The 10,149-nt window shown below is 35.6% G+C and overlaps 1 long non-coding RNA gene across 1 annotated transcript; it reads left to right on the top strand.

Moving 5' to 3' along the window:
* Window positions 1-5,020: 5,020 nt before the first annotated feature.
* Window positions 5,021-6,088, top strand: LOC114750670 (uncharacterized). Its single transcript, XR_003740683.1, has 3 exons — window positions 5,021-5,055; window positions 5,129-5,233; window positions 6,051-6,088. It is a non-coding gene; the product is annotated as an uncharacterized LOC114750670 (long non-coding RNA).
* The last annotated feature ends 4,061 nt before the right edge of the window (window positions 6,089-10,149 follow it).

The raw sequence follows: 10,149 nt of genomic DNA, 5'->3' as shown, positions 1-10,149 counted from the left end.
AAACTCCTTTGAGTACCCCTTATGATGCTAGTGTGCATCTAAAGAAGCATAAAGGAGATCCGATTGCTCAATCTATGTATGCACAGATTATTGGGAGTCTGTTGCATTTGATGAATTATACCAGGCCAGACATAGCATATGCTGTGTGCAGATTGAGCAGATATACTCACTGTCCAGGCAGTGAACATTGGGAAGCTCTGAAGAGATTATTACGATATCTGAAGGGTACCATGAATTATGGTATACTATATAGTGGATTTCCCGCTGTATTAGAAGGATACAGTGATGCTAATTGGATCTCAGATTCAGACGAGACAAAGTCCACTAGCGGTTATGTTTTTACATTTGGTGGTGGAGCTGTCACTTGGAAGTCAGCCAAACAAAGCATCATAACTCGATCCTCAAGGGATTCTGAGTTAGTTGCTATGGAATTGGCTGGTACAGAGGCTGAGTGGTTGAAAAACTTCTTAGCAAATATCCCATTGGGAGACAAGCCAACGCCATCAATATCATTACACTGTGATAACCAGGCATCAATAGCCACGGCCAAAAATAAAACATTTAATGGCAAAAGCAGACACATTCGATTGAGACACAATATTTTAAGGCAGCTGCTAAAGGACGAGGTGATCTCAATCGATTTTGTGAGGTCAGAAATGAACCTAGCAGATCCATTAACAAAACCCCTAGGGAGGAAACAAATTATTGAAACATCGAGGGGAATGGGACTAAAGCCAGTATGATTACGACAGCGATGGCAACCCAACCTTTGTGATTGGTGATCCCATGAAGAAGGTTCAATGGGTAAAAACAAGTCGCTCGTTAGTACTGCTAGCACTAAACCAAAATTACTAGTCCCTTCCTATGATGTGCGAGAAAGTGCTAGATTGCATATTGGAGGGTTGAGCAAAGCTCTTAATGATTTCAAATCCTACGGGATGGTGTATTCAGTGCAGGTACACTTAAATGAAATCACCTCTACGAATGTGGAGTGGGGCCGCTCCTATGAGATCATGGCAAAATCTCTAGAGCATTCGTTATGCACCAGGCACGCGCACGGCCGTTATAACGCGCAAAACCGTCGTTAACAGCGGAAATGTGGGGGTATAATCTGACTTTTAATGCCTCTGGTACACGCCGAAGAGATGACAGTTCATAGAAGCAGGCTTCACTGGCATCTCTGTGTACTAAGTGTTATTGGTCTAGGTCTAGTTCATAGTCGCAAGAACCACTAGATACAATGATTATACCCATGTGTGTAACTCTGGCTCTTTATTTGACACATGTGGGGGATTGTTGTGAAACAATGCAATGTGTGTGTCAAATAAAGTCCCACATGGGAAAGATGAGAAGAAGTCTAAGTGTATAAATGAGATCAAGCATCCTTGGGGGGGTAAATGGGCCAAGAGGGAAGTGGGCCTCGCGCACACAACAACGGGCCACCAGGAGGGAAACGCAGTTGTAAACCGGCGATTTCCCCCTGCGCGTGAATTATTAACGCGACAAAGCCTCATTTTACGAAAATTATTTTAAACTTTGTTGAATATTTTTTAATAAAATTATGTTTACCAGAAAAGCCTTATTTTGGACCTGTTAAAAGTCAAGAGGCTTGCCGTATCGTTCTGTGGCCGACCGGAAGCGTCTCGCGGGGTGTAAACGAACGTTGTGTGCACCAACGTTCGTGTTGTTCCGTCTCCAACGGAACCTTGCGTTGCTTCGGTCGTACCCGCTCGGCGAAACAGAGGGATGCGTCCTCCGGTGATGTGGCCATTCGCGCCTATATAAGGGACTGTCCAGACAGCGTGAAAATACACTGTTCCATCCTCTTCCTCTTCTCTCCCGCTGTGTTTCCTGTTACAATTGCTTTCGTTGTTCTGCTGCCTTGCTTCGCAGGAAGGGTTCGTTTGATCCTGGGGAGTGCCGCTGCCCGTTACACCGAGGGGTTGCGGAATATCTCTCAAGGACAGTGTCCTTGTGACGCGACTCGAACCGGATTTGCTGTTCCTCCTTTGCTGCCGCCAACAAAGTGTCACATGGCAAACCTCACGTTAAATTGCCTCTACATATGCTCTGCTTGCTTCTAATCTGGTTTGTTGAATATGTATCATTCACTCTAGAGCCAAAAACCACACATAAATTCCTTACGTACAAATAATGTCTTGGTATAGGAAAATCATTGTTGCTAATGGATCCTGGGCCACTGTGACAGGGCAACGAAACATTCTTTTGGAACAATTCATAACCCCTAAAAATTTTTTACTTATACTCTCCCGACTTTTGTTTTCTTGATCAAATCATGAGAAGAGTAAGGAAAGACATGGACTATGCTATCTTGCATTTCCTATGAAACTCCTTTCGACTCTTCTTACCATAAAGTTTAATAACAGGCATCAAAGAGTCTTCATTGAAGGCAAGAAGTTTACAGTACAATCATATAGAGTATGTGCTAGAAATTATGAACGAACTGTTAATATAATTGAGTTTCGATGGCAACATGGAACTGCACTAAAACACAGTCAAGTCATTTAACGAACAATTCAAGAGTGGAAAAAAGACAGAAATAGAAAGGTAAATGTAACTATGAGCAACACTACAAAAAAACAGCTAATTAGCGACGGAAATTCCGTCGCTAATTTTTTTGACGGATTAGCGACGGAATTTCTGTCCGTCGCTAAATTCCGTCGCTAATCCGTATTTAGGGACGAAATTAGCGACAGAATATTTTTCCGTCAGAGAATTCCGTTGCTAATTCCGTCAAAAAAATTAGCAACAGAAATTCCGTCGCAATTCCGTCAAAAATTAGCGACGGAATTTGTTTCCGTCATAAATTCCATTGCAAATTTTAAAAAAATAAATTACATAGGATATATATACAAGTAGAAAAATACTGTTTATCATAATTTATTTAAATCATTTAATTTTTTATATAGAATAATTTATTACATTTTATTATAGTAGTTATTTTTTGAATAACAAGATTTTTTGACTAATTGTAAATGATTTTCTTCAAATATATAAACCACATATACATAATATAATATAATGTAATATAATATATATAATTAAATTGTATATCTTATCAATGTTAATTAAAAAATAATTTAAAAAATATTTATGAAAAATTATTTATGATGTAAAATTCAAAATTAGTGTTGTTAGAAATTAAAATTATATTAAAAATATTTTTCAAAACATAAAACATTATAAAAATAGTAAAAAAATATTTTAAAATTATTTTTTCATTAAAATAGTTATGATTAAAATTATCATATAGTATATTTTTAGTTTTTAATAATATATATGTATATATAATTGTTTGTGTAAAATAATATAATATATATTTAATTTTACATAATAAGTCAACAGGTTCATTGCAACTCAACTGGTAAAGCTGCACGTGCGCACGGAGGAGGTCCTGGGTTCAAGCCATGGAAAAGTCACTTTGAGAAGGGAATTATGTGGTGGTGACACGTGACGCACACGTGGCAGGCAGAGGTGAGGTGACAAGCACACGTGGTAGGCAGAGGTGTGACACGTGGCGTACACATGGCACGCAGAGGTGAGGTGGCAGCACATGTGGCAGTAGACATGAGGTGGCACTGACACGTGGAGGTGGTCCCTAGTAATGACGTGGCAATTGGTAGAGGTGCCACGTGGCATTTTATTTTATTTTTTAAAAAAATCGATTTAGCAACGGATTAGTGACGGAATTTTTCTGTCGCTAATTACCGACGGAATTTTTCCATCGCTAATTAGGGACGGAAAATCCGTCGCTAATCCATCACTAATTAGCGACAGAACTTCAATTCCGTCGCTAACCAATTAGCGATAAAGGAATTAGCGACGGAACAAATTCCATCGCTAATCCATTTCCGTCGCTAAATAAAAAATTCGGTCGCTAAAAGCATGTTTTTTTGTAGTGCAAATAACATACCTTATAGCATGAACTAGAGTTTGAGGGCTGCAAAGGGAAAAAGGAAAAGAATTATGCATATTATTGCAATCAAAGCGCACAGATTCATGTTTGCCACTGTAACGCAGCCAAGTTTGTTGCTAATGAAACAAAAATCAAACCCGCCAAGTTTAATTGATTTACTTTTTATTGAGATTTATTTTGTGATGGTTATTTATTATTACTAACTCAAGGTTCTTGAATATGTAGATGACAGGTCGTGGTTTAAAGCGTGATAGAACAAACTTGATCACTTCATCTCCAATTATAAATGAAGAACGTAATAGACCCTCATTGTCATCTTCATTATCTCCAATGATGACTCAATCTGATAGTAGAGCCTCATTATCACCTCAAGCATCATCTCCTCAGATCCCATCTCCTAGAACTGAAAACTCGCATCCCCCTACTCCACAGGCCCCTCCTACTAGTTTTTCACCATCGGGTTATGATTCCTCAGATGGTCAAACATGGATATATCCTGAAAAGAAAACGTAAGTTGTTATCAAAGTTATATTATTTCACATCTTCATTTAGTTTATTAAAGCCATTCTAACAACATTTATAATGACTTTTTTTACAAAATTGTAATTGGGTTTAATCCTACTGTTGTTACTATACGAAATATTCTTCCTGTTATTCAAGAAAAATTTGACCATCCATGTTTCTAACTGGAAAGCAACACCCCTTGAGTACAAGAAAATGTAGTTTGATGAATGGACGGTAAATCTTATATCTAATTATTTATGTTTTCAGCTTTTTTTCTCTCATTATGTTTACTTTATGTTTTTTTCTGTTACTCATTTATGCAGCGCAAATATAAATGGTTGCCACAGTATAATGATGGCATTAAGAAAATTTGGAATACAAAGTGCACAGAAATTTTAAGAAATACAATGCATACTGTCAGGCAAGACTTGTATTAAAAACAAGTTAGGGCTAAATGGATTCCACATCAAGTGATGAATGAGTTAGAGAGAATATGGGCATCAAAAGATTATAAGGCCAAGTGTGAGATTGCTAAAGTTAGTTGAGCCTCAACCTCAAGAGGCACTCAACACAAAGGTAGGAGTATTCCTAATACTGAGCATAAGAGGAGGCTAGTAAGAATTTATCTTCAAATTAAATCATTATTTATTTAATGCATATGTAATACATACTCGTAAATAATTTCAGGCTTTGGAGTTAGGAAGAGACCCTACTATGTTTGAACTATTCAAGAGGACGCATTTAAATGATAAAACCGGAAAATTTGCGGATCGGCGAGCAGAATTAGCTCATGTGAGTATATGTTTCTAATGTTTGTTGTATTGGATCTGAACTTGTGCTGACGGCCAGAGGCCTGACTAGTTGTAGTGTGTGTCTTATTGAATGTTAGTCATATTAAATCATTTGGATAGTGCTGACTGTCGAAAGCTAACTAGTGTTAGGCAAAAGTCTATTGCTTTTGACTTGTTGGAAGTTATAGAACTTATACACACGCTACTCTCCAATCTGCTTTACTTTGTTGTTGAACTTGGGTTACATTTGCATATTGTTCAATTTAATAGAATTGGTAAATGTCATCGTCTGCTATAAATTAGTGAATTATGGTATCCTTTCTTATTCTTGGTGCAATTTTATTTTTGAAAATTGGTTTTTCTAAATATCACTCTTATTCCTTTAGATTTAACTTGTTCTGGATTTATTTTTTTGAAGTTGGGATTAAGTCGAAAAGGATCTTGCCTTAAATATATATATATATATATATATATATATATAAAGCACATGAGGCATTCATATTTTGCTGCACCAATTTGCTAGAAGAAAATTTTATAGTTTTAATTTGAACATGTCCTGAAATTTGTTACTAAATCAACATGTGTTCTGGGATAACCTTCAACATGTGTCATGGCATCAGATTCATTTTTTTCCCCCTTCCATCATACAAAAGTGGGATATTTTTATTTCTTTTTTATTGATTATGGTTTTGCTTAACATAACTACTAAATTTTTATTATGTCATGATGAATTATTTCTTTTTTTAGTGATGCATGATTGTGAATTCTTATTTAAATAAAACATACACTTACCTCATCCTACACCTTTTGTTTTATAGGATGAGTTTACAAGGAGAAAGGCAGAATTAAGTTCTGAAAGAGGCTCTCTAAGCGTGCAATCTAATTAGGAAGAATTTAATATATGGTTAGAGGTTATAGGTGGCAAGAACAAGAAGGGCTGCATCTATGGATTTGGATCCGAGGCGGATGATGATATTTGTGCTCCTCAGGGATCTTCTCCTTCTATTAACAGCACTAGCATCAATCCTAATGTTGAAACTGAATTGCGTACGAGGATAACAGAGCTTGCACAGGAGAAGCAACAAATTAAACAAGAGCATGAAGAGATGAAACAAAATTACAGCAAAATCATGTTTGCATTGGAGGGAATGGGAATTAGATTATCTAAGCCATTTAGTAGCAATAGAAATTTAGAAAATGATAGTTGAGGGTCATTATTATTAGACAACTTGGGTTATTATTTCTGCCTTTTAGTTGTTGACATTTGACATTTCATGTATCCAGGATCTGTGAAAGACTATATATTTTTAATTACAATATGCTTGATTTTCAACAAATTCAATTACCTTTTACTTCCTCTTGACAAACTAAACAATTAATCAAAATAAAATAAATTTTATAATATAAGAAAACCAACAAAAAAACAGAATTACTGGTGCGGGAAATTAGCCACGGAATTACCCAAGGAATATTCCGTGGCTGATTAGCCCCAGATTTTCCCATAGAATTTTCCGTGGCTAATTTGCGACGGAATATTCCGTGGCAAATTCCGTGGCTGATTTGCCATGGAATATTCCGTCGCAAATTACGTGGCTGATCAGCCACGGAATATTCCGTCAAAAAACTACTGACAGAAATTATCCCTCGCAAATCTGTTGGTAATTATTGATGGAATTTTTGTCAGAAATCTGTCAGAAATTACCGACGGAATTTCGGATTCCGTCGCAAATGAAATTAGCGACGAAAGAATTTTTGTCGGTAATCTCGTTCTGTCACAAATCCGTCAAAAATTCCATCAGTAATTTTATATTCCGTCAGTAATTCCATCGGTATTTGGGTGTTTTTTTTTTGTAGCGATATGTCTTTTCAATTCCATTTCAGACAACTTGCCCTGTGATTGTGGTGGGGTGTTCAAATATCAAGCTCTCAATAATCACCCAAAAATAAAAAATAATAATAATAAAATTAACGCAGCGGTATTGCTTTAACTGTGTTTGTCATCTTACCGATAAAAACATAATTTGGAAAGGGCTATATTCATTTAAGAATGATACTATTGATATTGATTGGACTTCGAAAAAGGGGGAGAGAAATTTCGCTCTTAGTCGGTGGGTGGTGGGCTTTGCCGCCTTGCTTTGCTTAAGCTGGTTTCGTCCTGGCACGACAATTTCTTGCTGCTTTCTGCTGGTATTTTCCTGTGTGTTATCTTATCTGGTGTTGGAATTCTCCTCTACATATATACATGACTTGGAAATCGTCGCAAAAGAATGAATTTTACTACCACTCCTCAATCTTCAACCAAGGATCATCAGGCATGCATGGTGTTTTTGCCCAAGATTTTTGGACAGCAGCAAAATTCATCCACATGATAAACTTAAGACTCTCATCAGTTATAATTGGAAGCTACATTCAACATTACGGGACGGAGTTATTTGCTTCTTATTACTTTGAGGTTCCCATGGATCTTGAGCATATGTTATCTAGTGATCCATGGGTTTTCATAAGTGGCTCTCTTCTTCTTCTTATTATACCAGAAAGCTGCATATTTGACAAGTTTCTTTATGGCTTCAAGTAACCGGGCTGCCAGTAGATCTTTTCACACCTCATAATACCGCACAAACTAGCTATTGGACGGGTTCTTGGTCTTATCCTCAGAAATCTCATAGTTTTGCGTTATCTAGCGTTTGATTAAATCTTGATAATCCTCTGCAAATCAACGGTTTGGTGAGTTTGCCTGCAGGATTATTTACTACTCGTGAGTTTTTACTCTTTTTTTTGGGGGGGGGGGGGTATGAACATAAAGAGATATGGGGACCATGTTGCGTACCATCTAGATGAGGACACAACTATCCTTAACAACTAATTAAACATACTACCTCCGGTCTCTAGTATAAGAGCTAGTTGACTAATTTGAATACATTAAAGAAATTAGTTAAGTTGGTTATTTGTGATAAATAAGTATTGTCTTTCCTAAAGTATCCTTATTAATCAAGTGTATTGGCTAGAATTACCATTATTACAATGATCATCTTAGGAAAAAATGGATAAATATAAAAGAGAAAGTGAATTGAGGTTTTATATTTAGTACAAAAATAAAAGTCAAACAAGCTCTTATATTAAGAACCGGAAGTAGTATTATAGACCCTTTTATAAATCCTAACACTAATTTGTGATCTCAACAAACTAAGCTACGATCTTAACTGACTTTAATATCTCCAGCATACTTATGAATGATCAACAATAATTCAAGTACTCACGTACCAATGATTCGAAGCCCGCTACCTTTGGTTCCGATTGTTTGACAGCATTATATATTCTCATAAGTTAATGGGTTTGATGATCTTTGGGACGATTGTCCCAAGGGTCTCCGCCAGAACTGCCTCATGTAATGTCTTGTTTTATGTTTTAGCTTTATCTCTCATTCTGAGTCCAACAACAACTACTACTATTTTTTTAATATAATAAAATTAAATATATGCGTACGTACAAACATGTCAATCCCGAATTCAAATATAAAATCTCATCTAAACATGACAGGTGACATTTTTACTGAGGCAACTAGTCGTTGATAGAATCTAACTATTTTTTTTAAGCTACGCATAGCTTTTTCTGTTGTTGAAGGTAATCATATTCAAAATGCTGTGGGACACTAAACATGGAATTTAAGCCTTGATCACTCGTGAAGTATTTTGCTACACAGCTTACAGTCTAAACACTCGGGGCAAAACTAAATGCTTCCTATGACCAAGTTCATACAAAAATTTTTCCTTGGGCTCTTATGTTTCTTTGTTTGTGTCTCTTGTTATGGGTCTTTGTTTCGGTTTTCTTTATGTTCTCTGTCTCGTATGGCCCACTTGGTCATCTAGGACCAAATGAGCTTTAATTTTGTTTTTTGAAAAAAAAATGTTGTAATCGTTTTACTCTTTAATAAATTTGATCTTGGCGGAAAAATTATTGATTGAGATGTTAATATGCCCTATTAACATAAAAAAGAATTACATATAATTATATATTTTAAAATGTTCCTTTTGAGGTGAAGGTCCTTCGATCTTCTCAATTAATAATCAGCAACATCCATTTTCCAGTGTCAAATAGTGATTGTTTTATTCATGCCTCAACCGCGTTAAAACATACAATCCCATGCATTAAGATATTAACAACGATTTTGTGTTATAATATAAAAGTCTTATGCAATGCATCAAATCAAATATATTAGAAACCATTCAATTTATAATTTTGTTATGATCAAAATCATACGATTGATCCTTTAATGTCAGAGCTTACAATCTTTAATATCCGATGCATTTAGTACGTGGTGTTTCTTCTAGGTCAATATTATAATCTTAATCACAATTAAAAGTAAATAATGTATTAGAATCCCAGATTCTGTAATTAATGTGAATATACACACCTTCAGCAAAACAAGTTTCTTTTATTTGTATTATGAACGTATGACAACCAAAACCCATGTAGAAAGCAATGTACAAACTAATTTTCTCAATTCAAATATTCAACTTGTAGAACTTGAAAATTACTTTCAAATAGAAATACAATTATGTCTGCATAAATAGTAACAAACATTAAAATCAAAATCAATAAGCTTCGTTTAATTTTGGATTGATTCGGTTGAGCGAATTCGCTCGAAACATGCTCTTAATTTATATCAAGCTCTTAAAAAAGGTTATCATGATTTTAGTAAATATGTTTTAATTCATTCATTCATTTCACGACTTTACCGCACGCTCTGAGAGGATCCAAACCCGAGATAATTGTAGGACTCTTTCTGAATTAAATGAACGAAACGTTTAGTTTCTTCACCCCACAAGCTTAATTTTTTTTCTTACGAGGGTTTTCCTTTGTTCAGCTATATAATTTCGCAAAGGAAAAAGTAAATATGTTATATTTATTCTTTTACTT

Source organism: Neltuma alba, unplaced genomic scaffold (assembly GCF_004799145.2).
Source record: "Neltuma alba isolate B1F8T4 unplaced genomic scaffold, ASM479914v2 tig00001113_pilon, whole genome shotgun sequence".
Classification (NCBI taxonomy): domain Eukaryota; kingdom Viridiplantae; phylum Streptophyta; class Magnoliopsida; order Fabales; family Fabaceae; genus Neltuma; species Neltuma alba.
The sequence above is the reverse complement of the archived record's forward strand: the minus strand, read 5'-3'. Positions and strand labels throughout refer to the sequence as shown.